The sequence below is a fragment of the Tupaia chinensis genome, unplaced genomic scaffold, assembly GCF_000334495.1.
Source record: "Tupaia chinensis unplaced genomic scaffold, TupChi_1.0 Scaffold141861_1, whole genome shotgun sequence".
In the NCBI taxonomy this organism is placed as follows: domain Eukaryota; kingdom Metazoa; phylum Chordata; class Mammalia; order Scandentia; family Tupaiidae; genus Tupaia; species Tupaia belangeri.
Genome location: NW_006201718.1, coordinates 238,137 through 250,384, shown reverse-complemented (window position 1 = coordinate 250,384; position 12,248 = coordinate 238,137). Strand labels below are relative to the sequence as shown.

General features: G+C 37.7%; 2 pseudogenes; both read right to left on the bottom strand.

Moving 5' to 3' along the window:
- LOC102472379 (phosphoglycerate mutase 1-like) overlaps positions 1-640 on the bottom strand; it is a 35,966-nt pseudogene extending 35,326 nt beyond the window's left edge.
- A 2,102-nt stretch (positions 641-2,742) lies between these two features.
- On the bottom strand, positions 2,743-3,514 carry LOC102470263 (mitochondrial fission factor pseudogene; annotated as a pseudogene).
- Between the last annotated feature and the right edge of the window lie 8,734 nt (positions 3,515-12,248).

Sequence of the window (12,248 nt, the reverse complement as noted above, 5' to 3'; positions counted from 1 at the left end):
ATTGTTCAAAGAATAGAAATTTTTAATTTTGATGCCAATCTTCTTTCCTTTTTTTGTTCTATAGATTCTTTTTAAATATTTGACTCACTTATTTTTAAAGCTTATTTATTGTTTTCACAAGAGACTGCATGCACATGCACACATGTATGTGTGCACTAGAGAGAGATAGAAAGACAGTCACCCTCAACAGTCTCTTGTCATGCTGTCATCCCCTCCATCAGACCCTCCAGTCAGTCAGGATATTGCATGTACATTTGGAATGTTTCTTTCAACTTATGATCCAAACCCACAGTCAGCTATATGACTTCTAGTGCTTCAAGTCAGTATGCTACCACCTGTGCCAAAGTAGTTGGGCTTAAACTTTATTTTTAATATTTTTCTTTATTAATAATAGAGCATATATGTGTATGTACATGACAGACAGACAGACAGACAGACAGAGAGATGAAAAGCTCCACAAAAGCTCTGATCATACTACAATCCCTTCCCTCCAGTCCACCAGCCCATCAGATCATAGGCATTCACATGTGTATTTAGTGTGTTCTAGACTAACCAGACCAAGGGTATGAATCACAATCACCATGTACAATCTGGATTCTCCTAAGTAGTACACTACCACTGTGCCTTGGAGTGGCTCCATATTTTTAATTGACAAATAATAATCGTATATATTTATGGGATACAACATGGTGTTTTGACACATGTTTACAATGTGGCTAATTAGCAAAATTTTCACCTCATATACTTATTTTTTATGTGATGAAACATTTAAAAACCTAATTTTGAAGCAATTTTGAAATATACAATGCAGTATTAATTATTATAGTCACTGTTCTATGCAATAGATCACTAAAGCTTATTCCTCCTCCCTAACTCAAACCTTGTTGAATATCTCCCCTTTTCCAGGACCAGCAGTTGGCGTAATGGCTGTGTTGCTGGACTTCCATGTAGTCGAACACAGTTCGAGTCCTGGACCCAGTGGCTTAAACACATGCTGGGCACGTGCGTGTGCATGCCCAAGATCCTGAAAGGAGAATGGAGGAGAAGGGATTGCAGCATGGCCATCCCCCGGGGGGTGATTTCTCGCTTTCTGTCTCTCTGTCGCTCTCTTTCTGGTGAGTGCATGTGCCCTATAACAAAAAACCTCTCCAAAAAAAGAGAAAAAAAAAAGATCTCCTCTTTTTCCATCCACTTCCCTTTCCCAGCTTCCAGTAACTATCATTCTACTCTCTCTGTCTGTGAATTTGACTTTATTAGATTTATTGTGTAAATGGGATCAGATATTATTGGTCTTTCTGTGTTGGGCTTATTTCTCTTAGCATAATGTCCTCCAGGTTTATCCATGTTGTTGCACCTGACAGGATTTCCCCCTTTGTTAAGGCTGACTTAGGTATTATATATACTACATTTTCTTTATCCACTTTAAGATCATCATACTTTTATATCCCATTGAGAAAAACTTACCTTGTGATTTCTTAAAGAATATTCATCATTTCGGGGACCAGCAGGTGGCGTGGTGGCTAAGGTGCTGGACACTTCCACATGGCTGACCGTGGGTTGAGTCCCTAACCCGGCAGCTTGCTGGCAGCTTGCTTTCTCACTCCCCCCCCCCTTTGTGTGTGTCTCTGGTCAAATTAAAATAAATGAATGAATAAATAAAATTAAATAAAAAATAATTTTTTAAAAAGAGAATATTCATCATTTTAATTTTTGTGTTGAGATTTATGATACATTTCTAATTAGCTTTTTAGTATGTGTGAAGTAAGGGTCAAGATTCTTTTTATTTCCATCTTTCAATTTCCAATTTCTCTGAGCACTATTTCCTGTAATACTGTCCTATCCCTTCTTAATTACCTTGCCCTCTTTTTATAAAATCAGTTAAGCATATTTGCATGGGTATATTTCTATGCTTTCTATTATTTTCTACTGTCTTTATACTAATACCACACAGTCTTAATTACTGATACTTTATTGTAAGACTTGAAACCTGTAGTTCAAGTCAATCAGCTTTATTATTTGCTTTCAAAACTTATTTGGTTATTTTATTTTCTGGTTAACAGCTTATTCAATATGCTACATTCGAACTTTATTCTGTAGTTTTAAAAATCATTCATTAGTCAATATGATGAATTATATTAGCAATTTAAGACTAGTAAAAATGTACTTTAGGGAAAGCATACTTTAAGAGAAAAGTATCTGCAAAACTAAAATAAAAATTGCATACACATTTTGCAGACACATTAAATGAACTGCTCAATTGTTAGGAATGATTTTAATTTAATCTGTACAGGTACTTAATGAAAATGATCATGAAACATTAGGTGGCTTAATTTTCTTAAACCTAACACCAGACCACAATTTCCAAATGTTGAAATGTGGATGCAAAGGCATTTATTAACAAAACTGTTTAATAGTGTTTGAGAAACAGGTAAAAAAATGTATCATTTTTCTTTTAGAGATACTTCTCTAAATCCATTCTCTATGTATTCTCCCATTTAGAGAACTAGTTGTACAGACTAAGGCAAAAAAAAATCAGTTCCTTTTAAAGAAAAAAAATTATAAAACATGTAAAGGGAGAATCTTATTTAGCATTACTGGTTAAAAGTGAGTATAGCCGTGGACCAAATATACATTTACTTCTGCAAATATAGGTCCTTCCCACTATTTTCTAGAAGAAACACATTTCAAGAGAATGTACTATAAAATGACATACAAGACAAAGGCAGAACCAAAGAAGCTTGCGAATTCTTTATGTTTCTAGCTGTTGAGACATTATTTTTGGGAGTTGAGAGTAACTCTAACGACGAAACCAGAGCCAGCTATTAAACAGCCAGAATGCTACAGTAATTGAGTACATGACCTTTTCCCTTTTGGCACGTTCTTTGTTCCCCTCTTCTAGAAGTTGTAGGCGTCTATTGAGTTTGATTATCTGTCGTCTTAACGAAGCTGCATCTGCAGCTGTCATGTCTTCTGAAGTTCCTTTCATAGTTGTATCTATAGTTGAAGAACCATACCGGACATTATCGTGATGAGGATTAGAAGTGGTGGCCACCGATCTGCCATGCAACACAGGTCTTTGATTTTCATCCAGAACACCCAAGAGCTGCTGGTAAGCCCTTCGAGTAGAAGACTGGACAAGTGACAAAAAGCCATGAGCTGAGGGAAGATGAGCTGTATTTTCAGGTAACATCTTAAGCTTATCGTGGTCAAGGAATCAAAATAGAATGATTTCTCAACAAATGTCCAATTTGGCGAACAGCATTTTCACTCATAGAGTCCTCTCTTTTTAGCTTGCCAACTACACAGATTTCTTCATTTTGACAGGGTGAAGGAGATATTTTAAAATGTAGAAAACGTACTGGTCATTCACTTAAGTTCATGAGGTGGTGGTTTAGTGCCAGAGGTTTAAAGGGAGTTGACTGAATATGGTCTGTGGTTACGATCTGGTCTGCTGGTCTTCAAAACGGAATGTCTTCATTGTTACCTCTACAGCAATTCTCTATGGAATCTGCATCATCACACTAGCATTCAGAACTCCTTGGAATTTTGGGACCAGCAGTTAGCATAATGGCTATGTCGCTGGACTCCCACGTAGTCAACTGTGGTTCATGTCCTGGACCTGGTGGCTTAAACGCATGCCGGGCGCGTGTGCGTGCGTGCCCGATATCCCGAGAGGAGAACGGAGGAGAAGGGATTGCAGCATGGCCATCCCCCCTGGGGGGTGATTTCTCACTTTCTGTCTCTTTGTCTCTGTCTGTCTGTCTGGCGAGTGCACGTGCCCTATAGCAAAAACCTACCACCACCCCCCCAAAAAAAAGAACTCCTTGGAATTTTCACTGAAAGTAAGCATTCGATGGTGTTGCCTCTAATTTTTCTGGGAGCCTCATTTGCTAATACCTTTGGTGTATTACATTTCCTACTGAATTTAACTAATTTATGCCATTTTAGTAACAGAGGGAGGAAAAAAATGCTGCCCCACTCACCAAATGTATACCAGCTACTGCTTGCTGTTTGACACTATCTGCTCTTGTGCTTCATGTTAAATCCTTTTATCTGCTTTAATGTGTATATACTCAATTTAGAGACAAATGTGTCCTCCTGGAACCATAGAGTATGTTCTCAGAGGTTGTTGACTAAGCACAGGGAGGACCTGGGGCAAGTCACCTGCTGGGTTAATTACTTTAGACCTTTTAAATTTCTATATACATTTTAGAATCAGTTTTTCAGTTTCTCTGAAACATATTTTGATTGAGATTAGATAGAATGTATAAATATATTCTTTTTTTCACCTCTACTCATTATGACTACTTTTTCCTTACTGGACAACTTTTTGTTTCTCATGAAATAAAGTTTTTGTTTCTTTTGTTTTCTTAGTTTTCCATATATCTACAAATACATCCCTGAATCTTCATCTCTCGCCTCAATAAGTTCTAATGTATTAGGTTTTCTATTGGTTTCATCTTTTTTTTCTCATAATTATTTGGGGCATGTATGCACAAATGTCTGGTGTGTCTTTCAAGTCACAGGGACTGGCATTTGAACCACAATAGGCATGTAGGTTCCAGCTCTCTTAACCATGAGGGTATGGAGCTAGTCCTTCATCTTTTTTTTTTTTTTTTCCAGAGAAATCTTTCCCAAGGCTTCTGGTGTGCTTAAATATTGACAGCTTGCTCCCTAGGCTTGCACAGCAGTGTTCTAGAAACTCCTTTTCCTTCACTACTATCGTCAGTATTCTTTATTTCCTTCCTTCCTTCTTTCTTTCTTTTTCTCTCTCTTTCTTCTTCCTTTCTCATCACTCTCTCTTTTGTCTTCTTTTGACTTGATTATTTTATTGCCTTATACCTTCCTTTTACTTGGTTTACTGTCTTGTTTGGTGAGCATATACTCCAGTGGTTTCCCATGAAAGAAGACATAGGAGATAAAATTGTTGAGATTATATGTATCTTTATTTTGTCCTCATAGTTCATAGTTTTCAGCGGATGTAAAATTCTAGATTGGAAATTATTTTTTCTTAACGTTTTGATGGCATTGTTCCATTGTTTTCTAGTTTCCAATATTACTTTGGAAAAATAAAATGTCATAATTGTTTCTGATCCTTTATATAAAACCTGCTTCTTGTGTTTTCATTTCTTTCCCTTGGGAAATATCTTTCTTGTCTGAAGTGATTTGAAACTCTGCTCTATTTTTTCCTTCTTTATGATGAGCTATTTGAAATAGAAAATTCAAGTTTTTCAGTTTTGGAGAAGGTTCTGGAATTATTTTGTTTATGATGTCTTCCCTTTTGCTTTCCCCTGCCTTTTGTTTGTGTAACACAGGAATGGGAGAGAGGGACAGATGTTATTTTTTTCTATAAGTTGTGTGTGTTTTGTTTGTTTGTTTTTTGTTTGTTTGTTTCTTGCTGTAGGGCATGTGCACTTACCAGAGAGAGACAGAGGGAAAGTGCAAAAGCACCCCCCATGGGCTATGGTCATGCTACAATCCCTTCTTCTTCATTCTCCTCTCGGGATTTTGGGCACAGACACATACCTGGAGTGTTTATCAAGCCACCAGGCCCAGAATTTGAACTCTGCATTTGGCCATGTGTGATCCAACTGCCTCAACCACCAGACCATTGCTGGCCCTTGTTCCTTTCCTTGCCCTTTTTTTCTATTTTAAACCACTTACACTTTTTGTTCAATTTTCTGAGGTATTTTCTTGACTTATACTGTCTTCTCATTTTATTTCCAACAGCTTTTCAACTCCTTGTGTATTTTGAGTGCTCTTTTCTCGCATGATCTTATTCTTGTTTCACCAGCATAATATCTCTTTGAGGATATAAATAATCTTTTTGTTCTTAACTTTTTTCTCTCTGCAAAGTCTGCTTCTTGCTTTTTCTATTCCTTTATTTCGTGCATTTTGTTTCATATTTCTGACCCTTTACTGTCTAAATGTGTTTTATACATTATATAGCTTTGTGCCAATGAGTAGAGTTTTTCAACTGTGGGAGGCACTATGTTGTAATCTCTCTGATCTATTTCTTTAGAAAATCACAACATTTTTTTCCGTACCTTGAATTGGTTACCTTTCTAAGAAAAGGTCTTTACAATCTTTCATGAACATTGGGGAAACTGACTGGGAAAAGAATTCTAGGTGTATCAGTATTTAGTATGTAAAATTTCCCTTATTCTTCTTATGTTCATTACGTATCTTCAACATCAGCTGCATCTTGTACCCCCATTCCTAACATGTGCTGTCTTTTTCATTCATTATGTAATGAATAAACATTCAGTCTTCTGCTAGGATGAAGTAGTATTACTCTCTTGACTGGAGTAGAGAAGGTACTTTGGAATCCAACTTTTTTTTCTTTTTAAGAATTATTCTATTTTGGGACCAGCAGTTAGCATAATGGCTATGTCGGTGAACTCCCATGTAGCCAACCGTGGTTTGAGTCCCGGACCCGGTGGCTTAAACTCACGCCGGGTGTGTGTGCATGCATGCCCAAGATCCCAAGAGGATAATGGAGGAGAAGGGATTGCGACATGGCCATCCCCCCTGGGGGGTAATTTCTCGCTTTCTATCTCTCTCTCTCTCTCTGTCTTTTTGGCGAGTGCACACGCCCTATAGCATAAAAAAACCTCTCCAAAAAAAAAAATTATTCTATTTTCTTCTATTCTACTTTATTTTTATTTTATTTATTATTCTTATGTTTTTATTTGCTTTATGGCACAAGTGCTCACCAAAAAGAGAGAGAGAACAAGTGAGAAAGTGAGAAAGCATGCCTCTAAGTCCAGGACTTGAAGCACAGTCTGCTCATCTGGGAGTCCAGCACCCCAACCACCACACTACCTGCTGGCCCCTGGACCCAATTTCTTAAACAGATTTTCAATAAACTTTCCTGGTTTTAACCTTACCTCAACCACCATTTCTACAGTTGCCACCAATTTCTAAGCTCTTATGAAGTTCTGAGGTGCAAAGTGGATTGTTTCTTGGCTCTTATACTGCTGGCTTAGAATTCAGCTGAGGTGAGCCTCTTAAGTCAGTTACCATCTATCCATCTGTTTTCCATTTTCTGTAATTGTATTACTGTTGTCTTCTCTTTGTTCTTGTAGCACTACTGCAGATGTAAATGTGTGTGTTTAATTGGTCATCATTATCCAGAGTAATGTCTCCCTTTTAACTTAAGTTATTATAATATTCATGTGTTTTCTGATCATTTATTTCCTCCACTTCTTCTGTTCTCCTTCTCTCCCCTCAATTTAGCCATATGTTTAAATGTTAAATCTCATTCATGATACCCACATAATGTTCTGAATGACAGTTGCAGATTCTAGTGCAACTGTAGGAAGAATTCATATGTGCATATGTACGTCCACACGTAAGATAATTAGGTTAAGCTCATAGCTTATTTACGCAAGAACATAGAATTTTCTCAGAAATAAAGGGACTACCTTTTCTCATCCTGTTCCACCATCTTTTGGAAGTTTTCAATGACACTGAAGATGCTTTGTGTTTTAACTTTATTTGAGAAATTAATTTTTAAATTTATTTCTTTATTTTATGAGTGTGCATGCTAGAGAGAGAGAGAGAGAGAGAGCTCTCAGCTTAGATCCAAAGGGTTTAGTCTAAGTCTCTGCTCTCATATTAAGGAATAAGCAAAGCTCATTACTTCCCATTTCTGCAGGATGGCTATAACTAAGTCAATATAATTCTTTCTTTAGCAATTAATAGTATATGTTTTAGGAGTCTGATTCTTAAAAATGTAAAAAAATACCCCCAAATATATATTGATGACATTTTTGAACAAAGTGCCTGAGCTTTGTTTTCAGCTGCTTTTGAAAAAATTTCTTGTAATTTCTACTTCTTTTTTTTTTTTTTTTTGAGAGATTTTTTTTATAAGGCACATGCACTCTCCAGAGGGACAGAGAGAAAGTGAGAAATCACCCCCAGAGGGATGACCATGCTGCAGTACCTTCTCCACCCTCCTCTTGGGATTTTGGGCACACATGCACACACTCCCAGCATGAGTTTCAAGCCACAGGGTCTGGGACTTGGACTGTGATTGGCCATATGGGAGTCCAGTGCCTTAACCACTACGCCACCTGCTAGTCTAATGGCTGTTGCATGACTTATATGGCTTCTGGTTAGAGTTACCATTCAGACTTTTGCTTGACCTCTTGTAGAAATATTTGCCCCTCTCTTCAATGACTGAATCTATACAACTATAATTCATCAGTATTCACATTTTAATTAATTCCAAGACTAGGCATAGAAATGAAAAACAATTTTAACCTATAACATATGTGTCTCAGTTTATGGTATGAATTTCTCAAATTGTATATTTCATTAAGAAAGAGACTTGAATGAAAAAGCAAAAGTGGAACGTTTTTAAAAATCCAAATCTATGGTGTAGTGGAGAGGCACTGCTCAAAGAGAAGCCAGAATCCACTTGATGACTTCTGTTTGAATCCCTAGCCCAGTCAGCTTGAAACATGCCAGACACATGCCTGACACATGCTATAGGCTGGAGGACTGGATGAAAGGGATCGCAGGATGGCCAGATCCTGTGCAGAGTGCTCCTCTTGCTCCCAGTTTCTGTCGCTGACTTTCTCTGATGCACATACATGTGCTCCATCATGAACAAAGAATAAACATTTTGATGCCATTTGCCAGAAGATTTATGGCTGAAAAATAAATATCTCTCTATAAGAATTGTTTATATATATAATTCAATTATTTAATTAGGTTATGGCAAGAAATTTAGTACACCAGTTTGGGAGGATAAACTCCATTTGTAAGGGCAGACATGGATCGCAGGTAGCCCTGGATCTGAGGAACAGCTTTGATTTTTGGTAAAATTAGCAAGTTCGCAGCTTTCTGATCAACCTTGCGCTGCTCTGTAATCTTGCATTTCTCCTTCTCTGTGTTAAAGATCTCACCTTCCTGGTGTCTGAGCTTCTGTAGCTTCTTTTTCTTGAAGTAAGCATTGATGAGGTGTCTTGGGATTTTTATTTTGCTGGTATCAATTTTCGTGGAGGTGGCAATGACAAATTTCTGGTGTGTTCTACGCAGTGGAACTTGAAGATCAGAGGTCCAGTCACAAGTAGCAAGCCACTGCTCAGCTGCTTCAGGAAAACCACTCTCTTGCCTCTGTGGCATCCAGTGAGGATGATCAGAATGGTCCCAGGAGTGATGCTAGCTCACAGCTCTCTCACATGCTGACTGAAGGTTTTTTTGCCATGGCTCAACAGCTTTCGAGGCACATCTTCAGTAGGATAATACCTAGGCATTTTGCGCAGTTTAACCACCCGGGTACCACCATTCTTGTCTCCACCAACCAGTTTTGTGACAGTTGCAAGAACCTTCTCCTTTTTCTTTCGATCCTGGCTTTAGTGGCCGAGTATTTCCTTTTGTACATGGCCTTCCTGGAATACATGGCAGACCGGGAGTATCTGCCAATGCCCTGGACTAGGACAGGGTTTTGGCTGCAATGGGGCTTCCCCTTCTTGGGCTTTTTAGCCTTGGGGTCACCCTTTTTAACCTTGCCACTGGCATCAGCCTTCTTGGCTTTGGATTTCTTCTCCTTAGTATCCTGCTTTGCAGCTTTATCGCCTGCTATCTTGTATAGTGGGAAAGAGCTCTATAAGAATTTGATAGTCGCTTTGCCCTCTGTTCTACATTGTGTGTGCTTGCAATATGTTTAATATCTTTGGACTGCTTTTCAATATTACAAAGACTCAGTTTTGTTTGTTTCTCTGTTTATTTTAAGGTCACATTTTCAAAACAACCTCATAGCTGGAAATAAATTATAAAATTAAGTCTAGAACATATTATATATGTTTCTTTTAAAAAATATTACCTCTGAGAGCTGGCAGGTGGTATGGTGGTTAAGAGAACTGGACTCCCACATGGCTGACTGTGGTTCGAGTCTTGGACCTGGTGGCTTGGCTCCTTACTTCCTCTCTCTCTCTCTCTCTCTCTCTCTCTCTGTGTTCCTCTTTGGTCAAATTAAAATAAAGTTAAATAAAATAATTATTTTAAAAAACTACCTTCTCAAAATCTTAGAAGCTTGGATATGGCAGAAATTTATACATATAAATCATTACCACCCTCCTTTTATAGATGAGAATACTTAGTCATATCTAGTAAGCAAAGATATGTATCTGCTTTTCACAAGACAATTTCAAACACTATTAACCGTAGCCTCAATATATTATACTGATATGGCTATATATCTGTAATTTTGAATTTTGAATTATGTGTTAGCACACAATAAACCTAAAGAAGTTTCAGAAGAAGCTAATTTGATTATTTGCACTCTGATCATTCCTAGTCTACCTTCTGAAGAGTAACAACCAAAACCCAAAAAAAAAAAAAAAGAAAAAAAAGAGCAAGAACAAAAGAAAGAAGGTGAGAAATAAAATGGATATGAATCTTGAATGCTATCCACATTTTGTAAAGAATTAGATTTAAGAATTCAGTTTTGCAAACTTTTAAAAAAAAAAATACAAGGTCTTGTTATGTTGCACTCCTTCTGCCTCAGCCTCCTGGGTAATTGGGACTACAGGCACGTGCCACTGTGCCTGTGTCTTTCAGACAAGATTTCACTCTGTTGTCCACACTACTAGAACTGGGATCCTCCTGTCTCAGCCTCCAAGTGGCTTGGATTACAAGTGAACTTGTACCACTGCACTTGGCTTTTAGGGTGGGCTAAGAATTGAACCCGGGTCGAGAAAAAGATTCCTCATGGCTCCTGCGAACTAGGTATTTCAGGACACATGAGAAATGAAGATTTTTTACTGATAATTTAGTCTCCAGCAAACAAGCTAGCATGGTAGGGAGCCCCTCTGGCCTTCTATCTCTGTTTGTGTGTCTCAGTCTCTCACTGCTTCTGTCTTCTCATTTTTTTTTGTAATTTTTCCTTTTTACAATTGTTTTTAAGGGTAAAGTTCTTCTCTTTCTCTCAGAGCTCCACCTTTTATCTTGTTAATAATCCCCTCTGGTCCTCCCACCCAGGCAGGAGAGGCCAGGCCTTCAGAAGAAGATTCCTCATGGAACCATGCCAGGTGGTTTTCTATTTTGTGATTTTTTTTAAAAAAGAAAACCAGTAATTACATTTTTTTTCTTTTTTTATCTTTTTTCCTCTCTTTTTTTTTTGTTGTTTCTCTCTCTTTTTCATTTTCCTTTTTCTTGTCTCTCCACTCTCCAATATCCATTTAATGTGTTTCTAGATGGATCTAAGGGCACTGTAGCTAAACATCCAAATACTATTAGGGTTAAAATGTATCGTCAGCCACCACAACAGAACGGCAAAGAGATTCTAGATCACCTCCGTCTGCTTGCTCCTGAGCATTCAGACTGAACTTCAAGAATTTGAAAGAAACACACCATCCATCAGATGACAAGAAATCACCACCGGATCACAAGAAATATGGGAAAGCAAGAAAATACCTCTCCTCCAAGGGAAAAGAGTAACTCTTCTTCATCCACAAGCAGTTTGGTGAAGATCATGGAAATGTCTGATAAGGAATTTAGAGCATTCATAAATATTTTCATAGCTAACGTGTCGAAGCTAACAGAGATGGAAGAGAAGAGAGACAATGAACTGCTAAAGAGAAAGGAGAAAGAAGTTGATTAGCTCCAGGAGAGGAGGAAATTCATGCAAGATCTAAAAGAGAATTAAACACTTTAAAAAAGAGTCAAACGGAACTGTTAGAAATGAAGGCTATAATACAGGAAGTCAAAATCTCCCTTGAAAGTATTAAAAGCAGACTAGATAATACAGAAAATAGAATCTCAGATGTAGAAGAGAAAATTGCTGACCTAGAAAAATCCACCATGAAGACTGAGAAAATGGCCAAAAATTTTTAGAATAATATACAAGAATTACTAGATATCATCAAATGCCCAAACATCCAGATAATTGGCATTCCAGAAGGTGAAGAGACCCATAAGGGCATTGATAGCCTATTCCATGAAATCCTGCAAGAAAACTTTCCAAACCTAGAGAGGCATTTGAAAATCCAGTCCCAAGAAATACAAAGGACCCCAAATAGAATCAAACCAAGAAGATCTTCTCCAAGACACATTATAGCCAGGTTGACCAGAACCACAGACAAAGACAAGATACTAAGATTGGCAAGAGAAAAACATCAAGTGACCTACAAAGGACATCCCATCAGGCTAACAGCAGATCTCCCATTGGAAACAATATGAGCGTGGAAAGAATGGGAAAATATATTCAAAGTGTTAAGAGAGAAGCAATTTCAGCC